The sequence below is a fragment of the Prinia subflava genome, chromosome 9 (genome assembly GCF_021018805.1).
Source record: "Prinia subflava isolate CZ2003 ecotype Zambia chromosome 9, Cam_Psub_1.2, whole genome shotgun sequence".
NCBI lineage: Eukaryota > Metazoa > Chordata > Aves > Passeriformes > Cisticolidae > Prinia > Prinia subflava.
This window is the reverse complement of record NC_086255.1, coordinates 18735001-18752959: the sequence shown is the minus strand read 5'-3', so window position 1 is coordinate 18752959 and position 17959 is coordinate 18735001. Positions and strand designations below refer to the sequence as shown.

Sequence of the window (17959 nt, the reverse complement as noted above, 5' to 3'; positions counted from 1 at the left end):
AAGTTGTAAAAGGTGTGGTGGTCCAGCCTGCCATTCTCCTGTGTGTGTACTCTAGCCAGAAATATTTGGCTGCAAGTAATACCTCCTATGCACTTGGTGGTGTGAAAGGGCTTTTGGACAAGTGAAAGGCCTGTGAGTGAGGCCTCCAAGTCTCTAAAACTGAGCACAAGCTAAGAGCTATGCAGAACTGAGGCCTTTGAACAGCAGATTTTTTTTTTTTTTTGACTGCCATTCAAAGGTGCAGGAGCTGTAGTGAAACACAGCAGCTCCAACATGTGCATTCCTGTCATGTTACTGGGCCTGGGGCAGCACCACCAGATGAACTCGAAAAGCCATATTCCAGGGTTTCAGGACAATGACAATGCATTAGCACCAGCACAAGACTTGATACTGTGAGAGATGATCTAGAAATGCTACTAATAAGAGCTAAACTTCTTCAGAACACGTGTCATTGGCTTGCTCGTGGGGATGTGAGAAACAGAAGACATGACTGCCACATCCAACATTTTTTGAGCATAATTTGGAATGAAATTTTGGAGATCAAAACTTACAGTAAGAGATGCCAACTTAGTGATTTCTCTTTTGCTGACCAGTATATGATGAATATAGCACCAAGCAAAACTTAGAAAAACCATGAGGAGAACAGCAACTCTTTCCTGCTTTCTGTGCAGCTTAAGGGACCTCCCTTCTACCAGAGCAAATTACATCATGTGAGCCACACTCCATGCATGCTGATGCTACTTCATATCCAAGGGATGCCTTGCAGCCTCAGTGAATGTTGATCTGGATTTAACCGACATAACAGGGATCAGATTTTTGCCCCCTGGGAGCTGTCAATGAATGCAAAGTGTGACGTAGTGCTTATCTAGCATGCACACGAGGGACCCTGCTGCAAATCAGGAATGACTTCACTAAATCCAGTGGAGCTGAACAACCATAAATGAGCAGAATGAGGCCCACGCATTATCCCAGGCTAGCATGCTATCTTTAGCAGGCCCTAATGAATTCAGCTGCAGCATGTAGTCATTAATCCCAGTGGAAGGAGCAGCTCACCATTACATGACCTAGGATTTCAAGAGTTTGCTATTAATGCACTGGGTTGCTGCCCTGATGCAGAACCTTCCATGGCTCCAGGACTAGGGGAAACACAAATTACCCTGGACTTAGCCAAAACCTTGCTAAGGCTCCTTCAGCACCTTCCAGCACAAGTAAGAAGGGAGGAAAGGCTGGGGTAATAGATGGCACACGGGGCCCAGAAATTGTTTATGATGCAAATATGTTTAAAAGTACTGCCTTGCCTCCTCTGGGAAAAGGAGCTTAAAATTGAAGTCTAATGATAACAAATGATTGTTAATGAGTTGTCTAAACATAATAGATGGAAAGAATTAAAAGCCTAGAATAAACAGGGTTTCATTAAAGAACAATAAAGAAACAACACAAATTTCATATCTTAGAATAAATGGGCCCTTGTGGGTCTTGCTGGGAGTGGAGGGCACTGAGGTGGGTGCATAGGCTGGGAGGCTGAGTCCTCTCCTGCCTGGATGTACTCCCTGGACCCTGAGCTCTGGTGCCTGGGCACTGCTCACTGGCAGGAGCAGCTTTGAGGTGGCTGCCAAGGGCTTCACTTCTCCACAGCCTGTGCACATGCCTGAACTGCAGCATATGAGGAATCCCACCAGCAGTCCTCAGATGCTTGAAAGCAGGCACTTGCTCAAGTGTCCTGCTTAAGCACCTCTCAGCATCTGTCAGCACTCTGAGATACAGAAGAAGCTAGGTTTTGCCCAGAGGTCTTTACAGCCAAGGGCTGGCTAAGCCTGGCACTGGAAGCCTCCATGACCTCAATTTAAGCAGTCCCTGTAGCCCTTCCCTAAAGTGCCAAATATTGGTTCCAGGGTCCACAGAACTCCCTGAGGAATTTGAGCTGTTCCTAAGTGAGTCTGCAAAAGTTCCTGAGAAAGGCAAGTTCAAACCAGCTGTATAACAATCTACAAATTGTCTTTTAGGCCCTTCAGAGACAGATATATTTTTTTCAGGAGCACACAGAAAAAATTAAAGATGGAAATCAGTTTCCCTAGAAAAGTGTGCTACTGAGAATGTGAAATTCTGCAGAGATTTCACAAATGGTTCATCAGAGTGTTAGATGCCAAGAGCACACACCATATTTCATCTCAGTGTGTGGCAGATGGCATATTGTGGATAGATGTTAGACCAAGATTTTATTAAGGACATATGAAGAGATGATCGATAATACCTTGGTGGGTTTGTTTCCAAGACTGTCTGCATTTGGCATGGTGACATTATTATTGTTATTTGTGTGTGGTGGAAAACTTTTAAATTTCAAAGTTGTTTTCAGACTTTAGAATGGATCTCTACTTCAGGTTTCATTTTAAATCATCCTATGGACAGGAACAGTATTCTACAAGCCCATTTTAGACTCTGGGAGTCTGACTTAGCTTTTACAGTTTTTCATTAAAAGGCAATGGGGGGCAATAGACAAAAACTGAAATGATGTGGCAAAAAACACATCAAGATTTCCTCAGGAAACATTTCATTTGCTACTAATTTATTTTAAAAGGCCCTTTTTTTCTCTAGGAATTAGAAAGAAGAAAAAAAGAGAGATAAAACTCTTCCCCCCAGCCCCACATTTTCCGTTTGTTGAGTTGGAAATCTTGTTTGTATTTCAGGAAGTATTGCATGTTCAGCAGAGTGTGTGTGAGAGCAGGAGTTTTTGCTGTGGTGATGTGTCTGTGTTTCAGAGTGTGTCCGTGTCCAAGTGTAATGTACTTGTCTTTACTGATATGCTTTATGATGGTGGATTGCAGATCTGACAGGCTCTCTCTATGTGTTTGTAAAGCTGCATAGGGCTCAGCACTGGAAGACCCCAGAATTGACAAAAACCCTGGAACAACCCTAACATTCAGTTGGGGATGGCTCCTGCCTTTATTCATGGTGATTTGTACTTCACCTGGTGCCTGGTTTACCTGGAGCACTGGTGAATTGTGCCACACAAGTGCATGATAAACCAGGCTTGAAAAAATCCAGGCAAGAATTACTGCTGTGTAGAGTCAGAGCTCAGCACTGTTTCCCAGTCGTAAAATGGCTCTCTCATGACAAGGTATCTTTCTTTTTCTTGATTAAAAATATGAAATTTGTTTTTGAAATAAGGTCTTTGGAAGTTTCTGTTAAAACTGGAAAATGGTTACGTTTTCAATATGGGTTTAGGAATATGTTTTTGGAATTACCTAGAGAAAGATCCTACCTCCTCTCTTCAAATCAAGGAAAATTAAGATTACTAATAAAATGAAATTCTGCATAGGAACAAGAATGCTGTTAACATTTTTATTAATAAGAATTACCGTTAGTATTATTGTTGTTACCCTCTTGTTAGTAGTATTATTAAATGTATCTTCTTGTGTGCTTAGGCTTAATGAAGTATAGTCTGCCTTTCTGAGGACATTTGGCCCTACAGCTGGGCATGTGAGAATTTGGGGTCCTGCTGTACCTGTGACATTGTCAGTGTTAAACACAACTGTGCAAAGGCATTGAAAGAGGTGGGAGAATCTCTGACCCACTCAACAGAGTTATGTTGAACTCTGTATGTCACTGTGGGGACACATCCATGTAGATACATTGCTAGTCCTTCAGAAAGGAGATCTGGAAGCTGAAAGTCCTGCTCCTTGGCAGCTGCTGATGTTTCTAGCACAGTGAGAGAAGAAGGAAACCTTCCAAATTCTTCTTGTGCAGTTGAATGTCATAACAATGCAGACTGGAGGTTCATATCTGAGCCCCTTGGAACCAAGGTATTCATGAGAAAAACTTAAGCCAAATGGATCCAATTCCCCAAACAGCTCAATTTTGGTAAAACTTGTCTTGATTAAATGAAATTATATGAAAACATTCTGACTGGCTCTAGTGAGGAGTATCACAAGTGGCAGTCTGAGACTTGATCTGGGGATTCTGATGCCTGGAATCACAGACAAAATCCACCCCATGATTTCATACACAGGAGGGTATTGATTCCCCTGGACATCGGTGTTTATTGAGCTTGCATGCACAGGAGTGTGCCTTGCTGGCTGAGCAGCTTGTGTCACACCTTGGGGTCTGCACTGGGTGGATTTGGTGCTGCTGTGTGGTGCTTAAAGCAGTGTTGGTTTAGAGGCTGGTGGGCAGGTCTGGGAGAATCACAGAACTACTGAATGGTTGAGGTGGGAAGGGGCCTCTGGAGGTCATCTTGTCCAGGCCCCCTGATCAGGCAGGGCCACCCAGACCTGGTTGCCCAGGACCATGTCCAGGCATCCCTGCTCGTCTCCCTGGCTGTGGTTGCAACTGCAAGGCAAGTTACAAGGCTCAGTTAGGCAGCACGGGCCCTGTCAGTAAATCATTGTGCAGTTCAGGCTGGTTTTTTCCCCTGCTGGAGTCCATAGAGAATCAGACAGACTGTGCTGAGTTGGTCCCATCTGCACCCAACCTGGACAGCAGCTTTATCTTGCCTTGTAAAACTGCAGAGCTCTGTGACAAAAGAGTTAATCTCTGCCTTTGTTTCTCTTCCTCCCTCTCTTCTCTCTTGCAGCCGACTGAAAGGCAAGATGAGAGCAGATCCATCAGTGTCAGCTGCTTTCAGCACATCAGCACTTTTGGGGGGTTTATTGGGGACTAGTCCATCAGCAGTGCTTCCAAACTGCAACCAGGCTGCAGACGTGCCCCTCCTCCTGCACGGCAGCCAGGCTGCCTGGGGATGCAGCGCCAGGACCCAGGTGCCACTGGCCAGGGGCTGGGTGATAAATGACAGCGTGGGGCATCTCCATGGCCAGCCAAGTCCAGAGGGTCGGTCAGAGCCAGGCTTCTGGGGAGGCAGCAAGGAAACCATATTAATTTCTGGGCGTGCGTCCATGTGTGTCTGTGTGTCTGTACTGTCTGAAATAATACACTTGACACAAACACACATGCTTCACTTCCAGCACACAGGGTAACACGGGAGAGGGCTGAAAGGGAGAAAGCAATCTGATTGACAGGTTAATGAAGCAGTTCATAATAGCAATGGATATTATAACCTTAGAAACAGCTTGTAAATACCCAGTTGCTTTACATGTATAAACATACTCCCATGCCCAGGTCTGTGTATATACATTTGCCTATTTATGAAATATATATGCATATGTAAAAGGTGCAGGAATGTGAAATCAATGCTCTGAAGCGAAACCAAAGAATAAATAGAAGCTGGATAAAATTAAGCTTCATTAGCCTAGCAGCCATATATATCCCCTGCCTCTTATTTTACTCCTAGGGTTGGAAGTCTTCCAAAGCAGTGGTGAGACTTAGAAGCATGCATCTGACTGACTTGCACTCCTAAGCCCTCTTGGTATGCTTGAAAACTGCACCTCTGTGGGGTTTGTTTAATTGGTGGGGGATTTTTCTCCTTTTTTTGTTTTGTTTTGTGGGGTTTGGAGGGATGTGTGTGTGTGTGTGTTTGTTTGCTTGCTTGCTTGCTTAGGTTTTTTGTGTTTGTTTTGTTGTTTTGTTTTTAATCCCAGTGTATTGGGAAGGGCAAGCCCATCCACACAAGGTTGGGAAATTGTGTTAGCATGAGGATAGTGGAGTTTGAACCCATAGCTAATCCAGGGTTTTGACTAATTCCTTATCACTTTGGTATGTCACCCTTTGAAAAGCTAGATGCATCTTTTCCTAGGCAGATATTTGGATGTCATTGTTTGTTTCTGTATTGTAGGTATCTGTGGGAATTTCCCAGTGTATTCTAGACTGGGGCAAAGACTTATATAACAATCCTTTCTCATTTTTGTGGGACCTATTAGCAAATATAAATAGCAACATACAAAGATCTTGTGGATGGGCAACAACCCTGGGAGATGAAAAAGCAAGTTCAGCATGACTAAGGACTTTTAGCTTTTCGTTTCATGACTCTGCTTTTACTTGTAAGCCTCAATTTTAAAGTAAGATAATTCCCCTAGATTCTTCTCCTAGCTCCTCTTACAGAAAAAATTGGAGAAGATAAGAAGATTTCTCATACCTACAAAGTGTTAGACTTGCCACTTCCCAGCACTATTTCTAAGCATCATGACTGTGGATGAAAGAATTCAAAGAATCAAGTGTACTGGGAAGGATCAGACCCACAAGGCTGATAGAACCCCCACCTACACAACGGAAAGTTGATTTTATCACATTGAAGTTTAGCTCAGACTTCAACTCTTGTGAAAATCCTCAGCAAATTCCAATCTAAGACTATAGGTTCCTGGCCTCAAGTTGTCTGGAAAGTTTTCTGCCAGATATTTTTCTTCCCTGACAGGAATTCCAAGATAAAAGTGCTTAAGAGGTGGGATATGTGCAGAGACTGCTGATGTGGTGTGGCATCATGTAAGGAGCATAGATACACATGCAATGTGCAAAAAACCGTGCTTGCCAGTCTCTAGCCACACGTGCTTGTGCTTTTGCTACCACAGCAAGGGATCCTTTTATTTATATGGCAACTTGCACTGTCTTGATCTCTCTCTTGACCACAATTCTTGAATGAGCTTGTGATCTGAGCTTGCAGGCAAAACAGTTAATCCAGGTATTTCTGTGTTAATCTTACAGCTGTGGAATAGCTGTAACTTGTCCCTAAACACGTGAAAAGCTGAAGGCAGAGGTGGGAATGGGACTCACATGTCCAGCATGGTAAGCTCATTATTTCTATTTGTCTAGACTGGTCAATTATGCTAAAGCAACACTGGATGAACATTTACACAGAAGCAAATAGCTGTATATCCTAGTTTCTAGGAGTATCATAGCCCTGTAACTGGGAATCCTCTGGGTTTTGGTGCAGTTTGAACCACTGTCTAAGAATACTGTTCTGCCTAGCATCCCCTGTTCTTCTTTAAGCTCCCTTTTCGTCTATTCCCTACAATTAGTGTCTGCAGTTGCTCTCCACAAGCATTTTTAACCCTTAACTGTAAAATAGAGGAGAACAAGTTGACTTAAGGATGAGTGGAGATTAGGGGTGAGAGAAGTTTGATCTGTAGCCTGGAGAATTAGTGTCCCTGCATCAGGGATTTGCCCTTAATTCACAGCTGGGGAGGACTGCCAAGTTTGAGCAGAGTGATGCTGCTCCTGGAGTTCTCTCCCCTGCCCCAGAGGGCCAAGAGCGGCTGGATGTTGGTTGGCAGTGGGTGTCAACTTCCTGTGGGAGCAGGAGGTTAAGGAATGGGAGCTGGCAAGGTCTCCCTGTCTTTGGTGGTGAGGAGGAGCAGGCTATGCACGACAGTTCAGCTGTCTTGTACCGCCCAGGCCAGCCAGCCAGATCCGTGAGGCCTTCCCAATCAGCACAGCAAGCTCAGCTTTGCTGCCGTCAGCACTGCTGAGAGCAGAGGCTGAGGATGGGTGAATCCAAATATCCGGATTGCATGGATATTGGCTGGAAGCATTCCACCATATCCGTGTGGCTGCCTTTGCGTGATATTCATGCTCATCAGAAAATTAATTATTCCATTCAGCAGGCTCTGTGAGCTGGGAGGATTACCTCTCAATACCTGGAGTTCCTCTTGGGGGTGGGAGAGGTGTGTGAGTGAGAGTGAGAGAGAGTGAGCTTGTCTGTCTGTGTGCCTGTGTATCAACAGGGTATGTTGTGGACACAGATGCGTACAGACAGCCAGAGATTGTACCTGGCTGCAGATACAGGGAAGGAATTGCAGGAATAATGCAGAAATAAGGAAGATTCCTTGCTCTGTGTGCTTGTGAAAGAGAGTGCCCTTGGGGATGCTGAGTGGCTTACCAAAAAGAAAAGTGTTTTCTTCCAGGTGGGTGAGCTGTGTACAGGTGCAGGGCCTGGGTAGGTGGCAATGCCTTGTCTTTTCTTTATTTGTGTGAGGGACATATGCATGGCCAGACTGTGTCAGGTTTTTAGATCTACCTTCAGAAGGGTTGATATTTGTTTAATACAAGCCTAAACCTGCCCATGGTTTCCTGTGTACTTGTGCTTAGAACAGGAAAAATCACATGTGTACACAATGATTGTTGAAAAACTGCTCATGTGGTGGAAAACTGGTGTCAGCTGGCATCACATTAGTACCTGTGATTTGGACTATAGCCCTCCTAACACAGCTCCAGTTCTTGTCTTCCTTGTAGTACAGCTGATCAACCCCATGTACCTCAGAGTGTAACTTATATCAGCAAGTAAGCAGAATCAGATCTTGTGATATTTAAAAAGAAAAGCTTTGCACCTCAGTTTGAAAGTTTTCCTGCAATCCTCCAAGTAACAGGATGTTTTTTCCCATATTGGGGTAGTATGGTCTGTATATGTGCATGAGGTGGGGTTTGCCAGCTGCTGCAGCAAGGAGTGATCTTTCCTAGAAAGCAAAATTGCTTAATTAAGGCTTGACTTTTCAGAGCCCTGATTGGCTCTGCTAGGCAGCACAGCGCAGAGTTTCAAGCTCAGGGTATACTTGGAAATTTGTGTTATTAATTGAAAGCTTATTAATGGCAAACACAGGATGACATTTTACATGGTTTAGTTATGTTCTGTGAGTCATTGGTACAATGCAGTCTCAGCCACAAGGCAAGGAATCTCCTGCCGTAACTGATAACAGGGGAGCAATAACAGCTCAGTTCCCACTAACTGGTCCTGAGGCGACAGCCACAAGCCTTACAAATGTCTGATCATCTCTCTCAGGAGAGAGGGTCACCCTCTCTCTGAGGTGGTCACTCATTCTGGGATTAAGGGAAATCTCAGAGGAAAGCACACTTAGTCACTGAGGTAATAAGCACTGCTTTGTTACCAGTGGGTTTCAGAATTTTGGTCTCTCTAAATCTCTGGAATTGCCCTTAAAAATAGAAAGGCCCTGAAATGAGGGCACTGCTGACATCACACTAGAAGTCAGTAGTCCCATCTCTAAAACAGGATATGTGATGTTGTCCTAGATAATTAAACTTTGTTGTACTGAACTGTGGCTGGGTTCTCTGGAACAATGCTTGAGTCCCATTCTGTAAGCAAGCACTTCTGTAAGCCTTTGTCTGGGAAGAAACCAAGTTTGTACAAAACCCTAAATATCTCCATCAATCCTCTTGGTCCCCCTTCCCCACTGCTTTGTGTGCATCTCATCCTATCTGACAGAATTCCCTGGGTTCTTTCACAGGCACACTGAAGGTAGTTAAACTCAGTGTTGTCACAAGTGGCTTTGCTTATGTTGCTGAGGTTCTTCAGGGAAGCACTTGTAATAAGCTCCACTTTGGTCCTCAGAAAAGCAGGTTTTCCAAATCTTGGCCTTGGGTTGGCAAATCAACCCTCCTGGATGGAAGAAGCAAGGGAGGAGATGGTGGGAAGCCACCGCCATCTGTCTCTGTGAAACAGCAATACATGCCCACCTTCACAAAAGAAGATTCATTTGTGGGTGCCAGCTGGATTGTTCCTTGTTTGGGACAGCTTCTAGAACTAAGCATCTGTACAGGGTGGGGAGGGGAACTTTCCTTGAGGATCTGTTAGGTCTATAGATCTGTGGGATGTGTGTGGTCTGTTACCCATACTCAGTGCCACAGTGCCTCTCTGCAGCTACAGCCCCATCACTGACTGGAGCTGGGTACAAAGAAAGTCCTCTCTGCACTGCTGAGAGCTGTACAGGGGAATATAGACAGCAGAGCTCCTCTGCACTCCCTTGCCCAGCAGCAGAATTATTTCCAGAACTGCATTGTAGGCACTGGGAGGAGATTATAGGCCAAGCACTTAAACTCTTCCACCCTGGTTAGCAAGAGCCCCACAGCTGTGGATTGTCTGATGCCAGCAAATAAACCAGATGGATGACAGGGATGGAGACAGGCCAAGCTGGGAGGGAAAGCATAGTGTGCCCTCCTGTCTTAATGGCTTCTGAAAGATGAAAGTAGCACAAGCTGAAAAGAGCCTTCAGCTGCAAAGTTCAGGTAATGGGGAACAGGACCTACTCTTTTTTTGTGGAACTTCAGATGTGGCTTGTTGGGATCTCCTCTAACACCACAGGATGAAGGGGGATGTCCTTGGTGTCTACAGGAAGGTGGTATATTTCCAGGCTTCATTGGAGAGAAGAATCCAGATCTACAGCTGCAAAGAGCAGTGGGTTTGGGAAGAAAAATCCAGCAGTCATAGTCAGAGATATCCTAGACCATATGCATGCTAGAAGGTATCACTGCAGTTGCCTGTTCTGGTTAGCAGGTTGCAGGAAGATAAAGCCCACCCAGTCTGCACAGAGAGTGATGGGTCAGTGCTTCTGATCAGCATATGCTGCTTTTGCAAGGGGCCAGACCTGGCTATTCCTCTAGCACTTCATGTCTATGATTTGTTATCTGGGTGATGGCAAGGCCTACAACTCAGATCGAACTATCTTTGTGCTAAGTGCTTTATGTACAAGTCTGATGAGATTCGGGTCCAAAAGGAGCTTTCTCCCATTAACAGAACATTGATTTATGGATGGGCTACCTCAAGAGGCTGTAAGAAAACCACAAGGCTTGATTTCACCAGCTGTTCAGGGTCTCCAGACTTCAGCTCTCTTCAAAACTCAAGGTAAGGCAACCTACTCTTGTCTGTGCATCTCTGTTGACCATTTAGGTACTCCAATTTTGGTGCCCCCAAATAATGAGTGACCTGAATAACTCAGGGATCTCTTGAGTTTGAAGGCTACAGAAAATGCCCCAGGACTTTGTATATATAGGATCTCTTGGAATCATACAATGGAGTCCATTATCAGTGCTGAGAATTTAACTTGTTCCTAGTGTTATGCCTGAGTTCCATGACTGGCTTTCCTCCCAACAGTCTAGTTGGATTTTTTCAAAAGGTAGCAGCAAGTATGTTCAGCACTAGAATATGCCAACTGCATGCTTTGGGGTACTTTGAGTTTAGGGTATTCCAGCTTTACTAGGAGATCAGTCTCTCAGCACCAGGAAACACAATCTACACAAGCCTTTCTCAAAATAAAGGGTTGAACCTCACCTCAGTGCCTCTTCAAGCTGGGCCAAGCTGCTTGCAAGTCTGTTTTGGAAGGGATTACTGAACACACCCCTCAGTGTGCTGGAAAATCACCCCTGCTGGTAACAGGTACTGTCCAGACAGATTACATTGTGTTTATGGGGTTCATTGTGGAGGGGTGGATACAGGACATCCTTGCCAGGCTGTTTATGGCTGTAGGGGAGCGTGCCCTTTCTAGGTGTGATCCTCACCTCCACCATTTGTCCTTCTTCCTCTATTGTGCCATCCCTGAAGCAGCCTGGATTGGTTATAGCCCACATGTTACAGTGGCCAACCTGCAAAGAGAGAGCCAGAAAAAGTTAATGTGGAGTTCTGGTCTACTCCCAGGATGCATTTGGGCTGCAGCCCATAATGATATGTATAATTGCGAAGGCCTGCCAAAAAAAGCAGGCTGGATTTAATTGAGTCAACACACTGCTATTAATAATAAAATGGCAGAGACTTTGCTATTAATCACTTGTGCTGGCTTTATCACAGGCAGTCTCGGCTATCTGGCTACCAAACAAGACCTTTAAAAAAAAATGGTGCAGTGGAAAAGTTACTAGTGGGAATACACCTGCTAACAAAATAAACCTTGTAAACAAAATGTTCCTTGCAGAAGAACGTTCTTTTTGGAGGGAGATCTTATTCTGGAGGCAAATGGGATTATGTCAAATGGCTATGTCCTGCAGCAAAGTCCTCTTTTTATAGGAATAGATCACTGGAGGATGCACTTGGCAAATGGTACATCTTTGGAAAAGGTATGCTTGACAAAGGACTTTGTACAGGGTGGGAATAAAGGGAAAAATGAATCCTCCAAAGAGAAAGGTAATTGCTGCAGCACAGCCCAGAGTGGAATGCATCTGTTACTAGTAAATGAAAAACACCATATCCAGTGAGTGACTGAACAAAAATGGAAATTAAAACTAAGTAGCATGCCTGACACCAAAAATGCAGCCCTTCTTGAAGAGGGATGGATAAACTGTGGTATATTGACGTGGATGCCTGGATGTAGAGCTCTGTACTCCAAAGTGGATGCTGCCAATACTGCATATGCAGCACCTCTGGAGGAGTAGGGTTTGGTCTTCTGAGGGATCTTCAAGGCCTAGAAGCACCTTCTTCCCTACAACCTGACGTGGTGTGGAGGAAGGGCTTCAGTGGGGCTCCAGCCCTTTCACACATGCTCCATATTTGCTTTAATGCCCGTGTTCCCTGTGGCTCTCCTGGTGAACTGTGCCCCAATGCCTGAGGCTGGTACTGTTTCCTCATGGCAGTGCACTGCATTATTAAAAGCTGCCCCTGCTGAGGTTTTTATTGTAGCAAATATGGAAATGACAATCTTTACTTTTGCTTCTGAGTAGAGCAGCTTGTGGTGACTATGTCTGGGAAGGCACCTTGTTGCAAAAACATCTGAAACCCAGGAAGAAGGGAATAGACTTGAAAACCTGAGCATGGACCAGGATGTGTCTGTAGGCAGAGCCAAATTATGTAGAGCAGGTAGAAGAACAAACAACACAAACACAAATTATGTTGCTTTAAGTCTAAGAAGTTGTGAGACTTAGAAACATTACTCTTTGAGCAGACAATTGGAAGGGGAGAATCCCCTGACTGCCACGTTTAAGAATGCCAAAGGAATGGATCTTTTCTTCTCTTCCAAGTTTTCCCACAAAAAGGGATAAATTTTCTGTACATTAGTGCAAAAAATCTCTGTGCATCATGCACAAATAGTCAAGCAAAATGAATGATTTAACAGGCTAAAAGGCCTCTTTCTGCTATGAATTAACAAGGTCGATAAATGAATGCAAACATTATCCCTCAGAAGGAAAGAGAAAAAAGAAAAGAGAAAGGAACAAAAAAAAAATCCCAGAAAAAAATTATCCACTTCCTGCTGTTTTCCTTTCCTCCCCATAAAGCGAGTGTCTTATCCTCAGAGAAATTCACTTCATTGTTAGAAATAGCCAAAATTGGCTTGCAACTAGTAAAGATGCCAAGAATTTGCACCTTGCTCTGTGACCTAAAGCAAAAATGACATGAACATTGACAAATTTGACAAGGAAATTTGTGCAAAAAACAACTTCTATTTGGCTAGCCAAGCAGCAAATATGTCGGATGATATGCTTTATTAAGCAATCCATTTTTCAGCAATAGCTGCACCATCTGCAAAGGTTAGTGTGCATCAGGCTTTCCACAGAATTTCATCTGCGTCTGCAGCTAGGTGCAACACACGACCACATTTTTCATGTACATACAATTTTGGATGCAAATAGAATACCTGATGAAAGAGGTGACCTTCCGGACTGACTTCCCCCATGCAGTAAAGTCATAGGCGCAGAAGCAGCTGAGAGAAACATATCTCTGCCTGGAGGGAGGCAGGGAGTGGCAGAGAGGAAGGAAGGGGAAAATGAGACATAAAAAGAAGAGGGAACTCCAAGAAAAAGTGTCTCCCCAAAAAATGGCTTTTTGCATTGCATAGCAGAGACTCTGCACTTGTACCAGTCCAAGTGGAATGGAAGCTTGTGTGAAGTAGCTGCAGTTTTCTTCTGGATGGTATCCATATCTCCATCTTACAGTTTTTCTCTTGTTATCTTGTGTAGTTCCTGCTACTACACTCTCTAAAGATCATTGTCTTTCATTGCTCCCTCTCACAGTTTGCATTCCAGACTTGTCATCTCTTAGGGATGGACCATTTACCTTATTGCTACTACAGCCACTGCTTATGGCTGCTGGATCTCCTTCTGAACATCCTTGGCTTAACAGGATGTATTTTCTAAATCCAAGGAGGGGAGGATTGCTTTCAAGTACTGGTCAGACATACCTGTTTTCTCACTGGTTTGGGGTTTTTTGCTTCAAGTTATGGTGGTCTTGCCTCTGTATTTTCCTACACTATTTTCTAGTGGATGGATATGGCCTTTCATGTCCTGTCTGCCCTACATTAGGTGCAATCAACTCCTCCCTAGTCCCCAGTCTTCTTCCCCAAGTGTATGCTGTACACATGGCTCCCTACGCCTCATTGATGGTTGCTGGTTATAAATTCATGTTCTCAATCCCTACTCCACTTAGCTGAAGTTGGATGCCATCCCAGTGCCTTGCAACTGTCCCTGGTCCAGTGGAAAGTTTAATCTGCCAGTTCATGCCGTGCCATCCTATGGGGAGAGTTCAGTTCAGTGCAGCTCCACACTGCACAGAGAGAAGCTCATTAGCAGGACATGGTAGTGTCTGATGACACTGTGGTCCAAGAAGGCATCATTAAGCACAAAATGTTTTCTGTAGCTCTCTGAGATTTCCCAGTAACTTAAGGAATTCAGATATCGCTACTGTGGGGGCACAGATGAAATGGGGAGCAGAGATGCACTCTCCAAGGGCCGTCACCCATCTGTGCGTTTTGCAGGAGCAGATATTGGACAAAACCTTTGACTCCTTGACTCCTTGGCTCCTTGCTGCAAAAGATGCAGATGGCACTTGCTGGGCCTGGCAGGCACACCCTTCCCTGGTTGGCTGCTAAGTGGTGTTAAGTGATGAATGTTAAACTTAACAAGGGGACTTACAGATTTACGTAAGGATTTTACTGCCTGCCAGGTATAAATGATGGAGCAGCTTTGATCTTTAGGGGGATCAGTACTGGAAGTGATTTAAACTAAAGTTAATAAAACTGCTTAAAACTGTACTCTGTAGTCCCACAGGCTGAAGGAGCCCTTGGTCACTTGACTGCTCTAAGTAAAAATTGTTCACATTTATGAGGGAGACCAAATCCCACTGGTGTTAACTGTGTTTCCAGCTGAATAATAAATGGTATCTTCCAAGAGTCCTGCAAGTCCTTCCCTGTGTGCACCTGCAGGAGCCCCTGAGCTGTAATCCACAGATACAAAAAAAGATAGACCCTTTGTAGTTCTGTGGACATTTCTGATCCACTCTACGCTTCATTATCCATACACCAGGTCTGATTCTTTTGCCATTTTGTAGCACATCACAAGTTATTGTTGGAGCTTTTAAAAATTTTGTCATCAAGTTAAATTCTGGAATTCTAGGTGTATTTTACCTGTGGAATTTGCTGGCCAGCAGTGGCAAGCATGTCATAAGCTTTAAAATTTCATTATCTTCATGGAACACTTTGCCACCATGTACCTTTAGAAATTGGACATCAAATTACAGATTTTATGAATGGTCCTGTAGTATCTTCTTTTACTGCAGTGCATCTTAAGAAAGTTCCTTATGAAGGTGAAAATTATAATTTTAATGGCTGATCTGTTTTCTGTCTCCCAGGAATCAGTCACCTCCCACAGTATAATCATGAATATTTCCTCTTGGAATTTCCATAACATCCCAAGATAAAAGGATGTGAGCTGCAGTGGTCAGGATGCTCAGATGTTGGTGCAAACAGGACTTGTGCAAGCTGCACTGATTCAGGTGAAGAAGTGGCTTTTGTGTAACTATCAGAGAAGTTGATGGGATGTACTGACACCCCTGCATTAGCCCAGCTCATTAGGTTTACAAGTGAGAACGAATTCCACGCATTAATTGTGCTCAAAGCTATGAAGCAAACAGGCCTTCCATACATGCCAGGGGGTCTACTGTCAGCTGGAGTCACCAGACTGTCCCTCCACAGACACACACAAATGGAAGTCATCCTGCTATTGCTATAGGGTTTTCTAATTCTCCTGCCATTTCCTAGAAACTCTTTAACAACTACCAGAACGCCTTCTGTCTGCTTGGTAACAAAACAAGTAGCCTTTCATGGCCCTTTCTAGAAACCAGTGATTGGCAGCCACTGAAATTGAATTAGCAGTAGCTCACCACTGGTAGAGAAAATACTTTTTTGTTTTTATTTCAGCCCAGTGCACTGTTAGTGATGAAACTCTGCAGCACAATCATTTGATGAGGCCATGATCTTGGAAGGATACAAAAAGAGATGGGCTGTTTCAGGCAGATCTTGAGGAAATCCTGAATTATAAAGGTACAGTCAGTGCTGGGATGGGATTTGCTCTGTGGGGGAGCCAGCTGGAAACTGCCAGTGCATGGGAGGAAGTTGCATGAAAATCTTGTTACTTGTACCTTGTTTTATAATTACCTCTTGCAGAGTGTGGGGTTTTTTCTGAATTACAGTCACTGTTGGAGACAGGTTATGGGCTTAGACAGACCACTGGCTGGACAGCCTGGTATTTCCTGCATTCTTACTTCCACAGATCCTCTAATAGCCCTGCTGCCTGGCTTTGTCCTGCTATTGTGTCTCACTGCGAGGATGGTCTGTGTCTGAGATTGTCGGGGGATTTCTTCAGACAGATTCTAGTGGTATTTTCAGAGCCCCCTGATTACACTCCTGTAGCATTTTCTAAATTCCCTGGGGGCCGAGGTACATCTCTCACTTTATGTGGGATAAATTGATAATGACACAATGAAATCGGTCATGATGAAATGGCTCCAATTTTATTACAGTGGGAGGGGATTTTGGATCTATGTTTCTGTTGTGTTGTCTCAGGAGCTGTGCTTACACCAGAAGCTTTTTGCCAAAAATTTCCAATGCTATTTTGAAGTCTCCTACTCCATCCTGTATATTGACACTAGATTCAGCAAACTGTTTTCAGAGGTTTTCTGTGTATTTCCAGAGAAGACCTTCCTGTTGCATCTTGTAGCAGCCTGTCTGTTTGGTGCAGGTGGATTTTTGTGGGACCACAACTGTTGTGTTGGAGAATGAGGAAGTGACAGATCATCTGGTGAAGACTATCATGGCTAGAATTTGCTTGTCATCCACCTGTCAGTACAAGTGAAGAAGCAGTTTGGGAAGCATGACTAGATTTGGGGCCATTTTCTTGTGGCTCCTATTTCTTCCCTTATACTACTGCATCAGACTAAGGGCTAGATCCCAGCAGCTCTCTTACTCCCTTGAAAAAGTTGTTATATGTCCCTTGAAGTATGGGGAAATCAGGCATATTATACGCTGACACTCCTTTGAACCCAACCCTCTTCTCTCAGCTAATTTCTGCTTCCTGGTATTTTTCCTGTGCTGCAGTGTGGAGTAGAGCACTGAAGTACTCAGAGATGATAAATCCATGCTGATTTACCTACTAAACAATTGGGCCCAGGTCAGATTGAGAGCAGAGAACTCTCCAACAGAGTTCTTTAAATGAAACCACAGGCAGGTATTTCAGCCCAGTTAGCTGGGCATTCAATTATGGCCTTTGCTACAGAGTAAAACCAGTTTTTCCAAAGGACACCAGTAGCAACCTCTTAAAAAAGGAGTTGTGGCCCCTCCCCAGTGACCTTTCCTTGTCAAGTGCTACATGCTGTGATGTTCCTACACAATAGAGAACACTCTGCTCTCTGTGTACTTGGCAAAGGAAGAAATGGCTTTTTTAATCTCATTGCATGAATTATTGGCAAAACGTTTGAAGTGGCTCCAAGATTCCTCTCTGACTGACTTGCATTTTCTCAGGAGATTTGTGTAGTTTGGGAGTTTGGAACCTGTAACTGAATAACTCATAGAAAGCATTTGCTACTTTTTGAAAGGATGCTGTGTCCTTGCAGAAAAACCACTTCATCTGCCGCATCACCATGCCTTTGCAGAGGACAAGCCTTGCTGGGTGTCCCCTCAGGGGCTGCCCACCCCTTCTGCTGCCCTGCCTGGCCCCCAGCAGAGGCATTGCCTGGAGGCAGTGGGGCTCTGCCCTGCCAGGCCTTGGGCAAACATCAGCGTGTGCCAGCACTTGCCCTGAGCAGCCTGCAGAGACAGGGCATGGAAACACAGGCAGCAGTGTGGGTCATGTATAGAGGAAGTGCCAGAGCTGGGATTAAGACCTGTTCTCCTGTCACTGAAGCCTCACCAGCCTTGAGGTTCAGAGAGGAACACCTTATATTGGTAGCTGGCCCTTTTCTTTCTGCTTCCCTGGGCTTGCTCATGTGGATCTGCCATGGGCCAGGTATTGCTCCAGGAATTCAGTGCAGATCATGTCCTTGCCTTTTGACAGAGCATCCCTCTGACTTCCTGCTGACCACAATGAGTGGTCACAG

At 44.5% G+C, this 17959-nt stretch overlaps 1 long non-coding RNA gene across 1 annotated transcript in view; it reads left to right on the top strand.

The window, feature by feature from the left end:
- LOC134554809 (uncharacterized) overlaps positions 1–17959 on the top strand; it is a 44800-nt gene that overhangs the window by 12063 nt on the left and 14778 nt on the right. The window contains exons 4-7 of the long non-coding RNA XR_010081315.1: positions 5285–5359; positions 6589–6669; positions 10409–10516; positions 15786–15908. This is a non-coding gene — a long non-coding RNA (uncharacterized LOC134554809). The remainder of the gene's footprint in view (positions 1–5284; positions 5360–6588; positions 6670–10408; positions 10517–15785; positions 15909–17959) is intronic.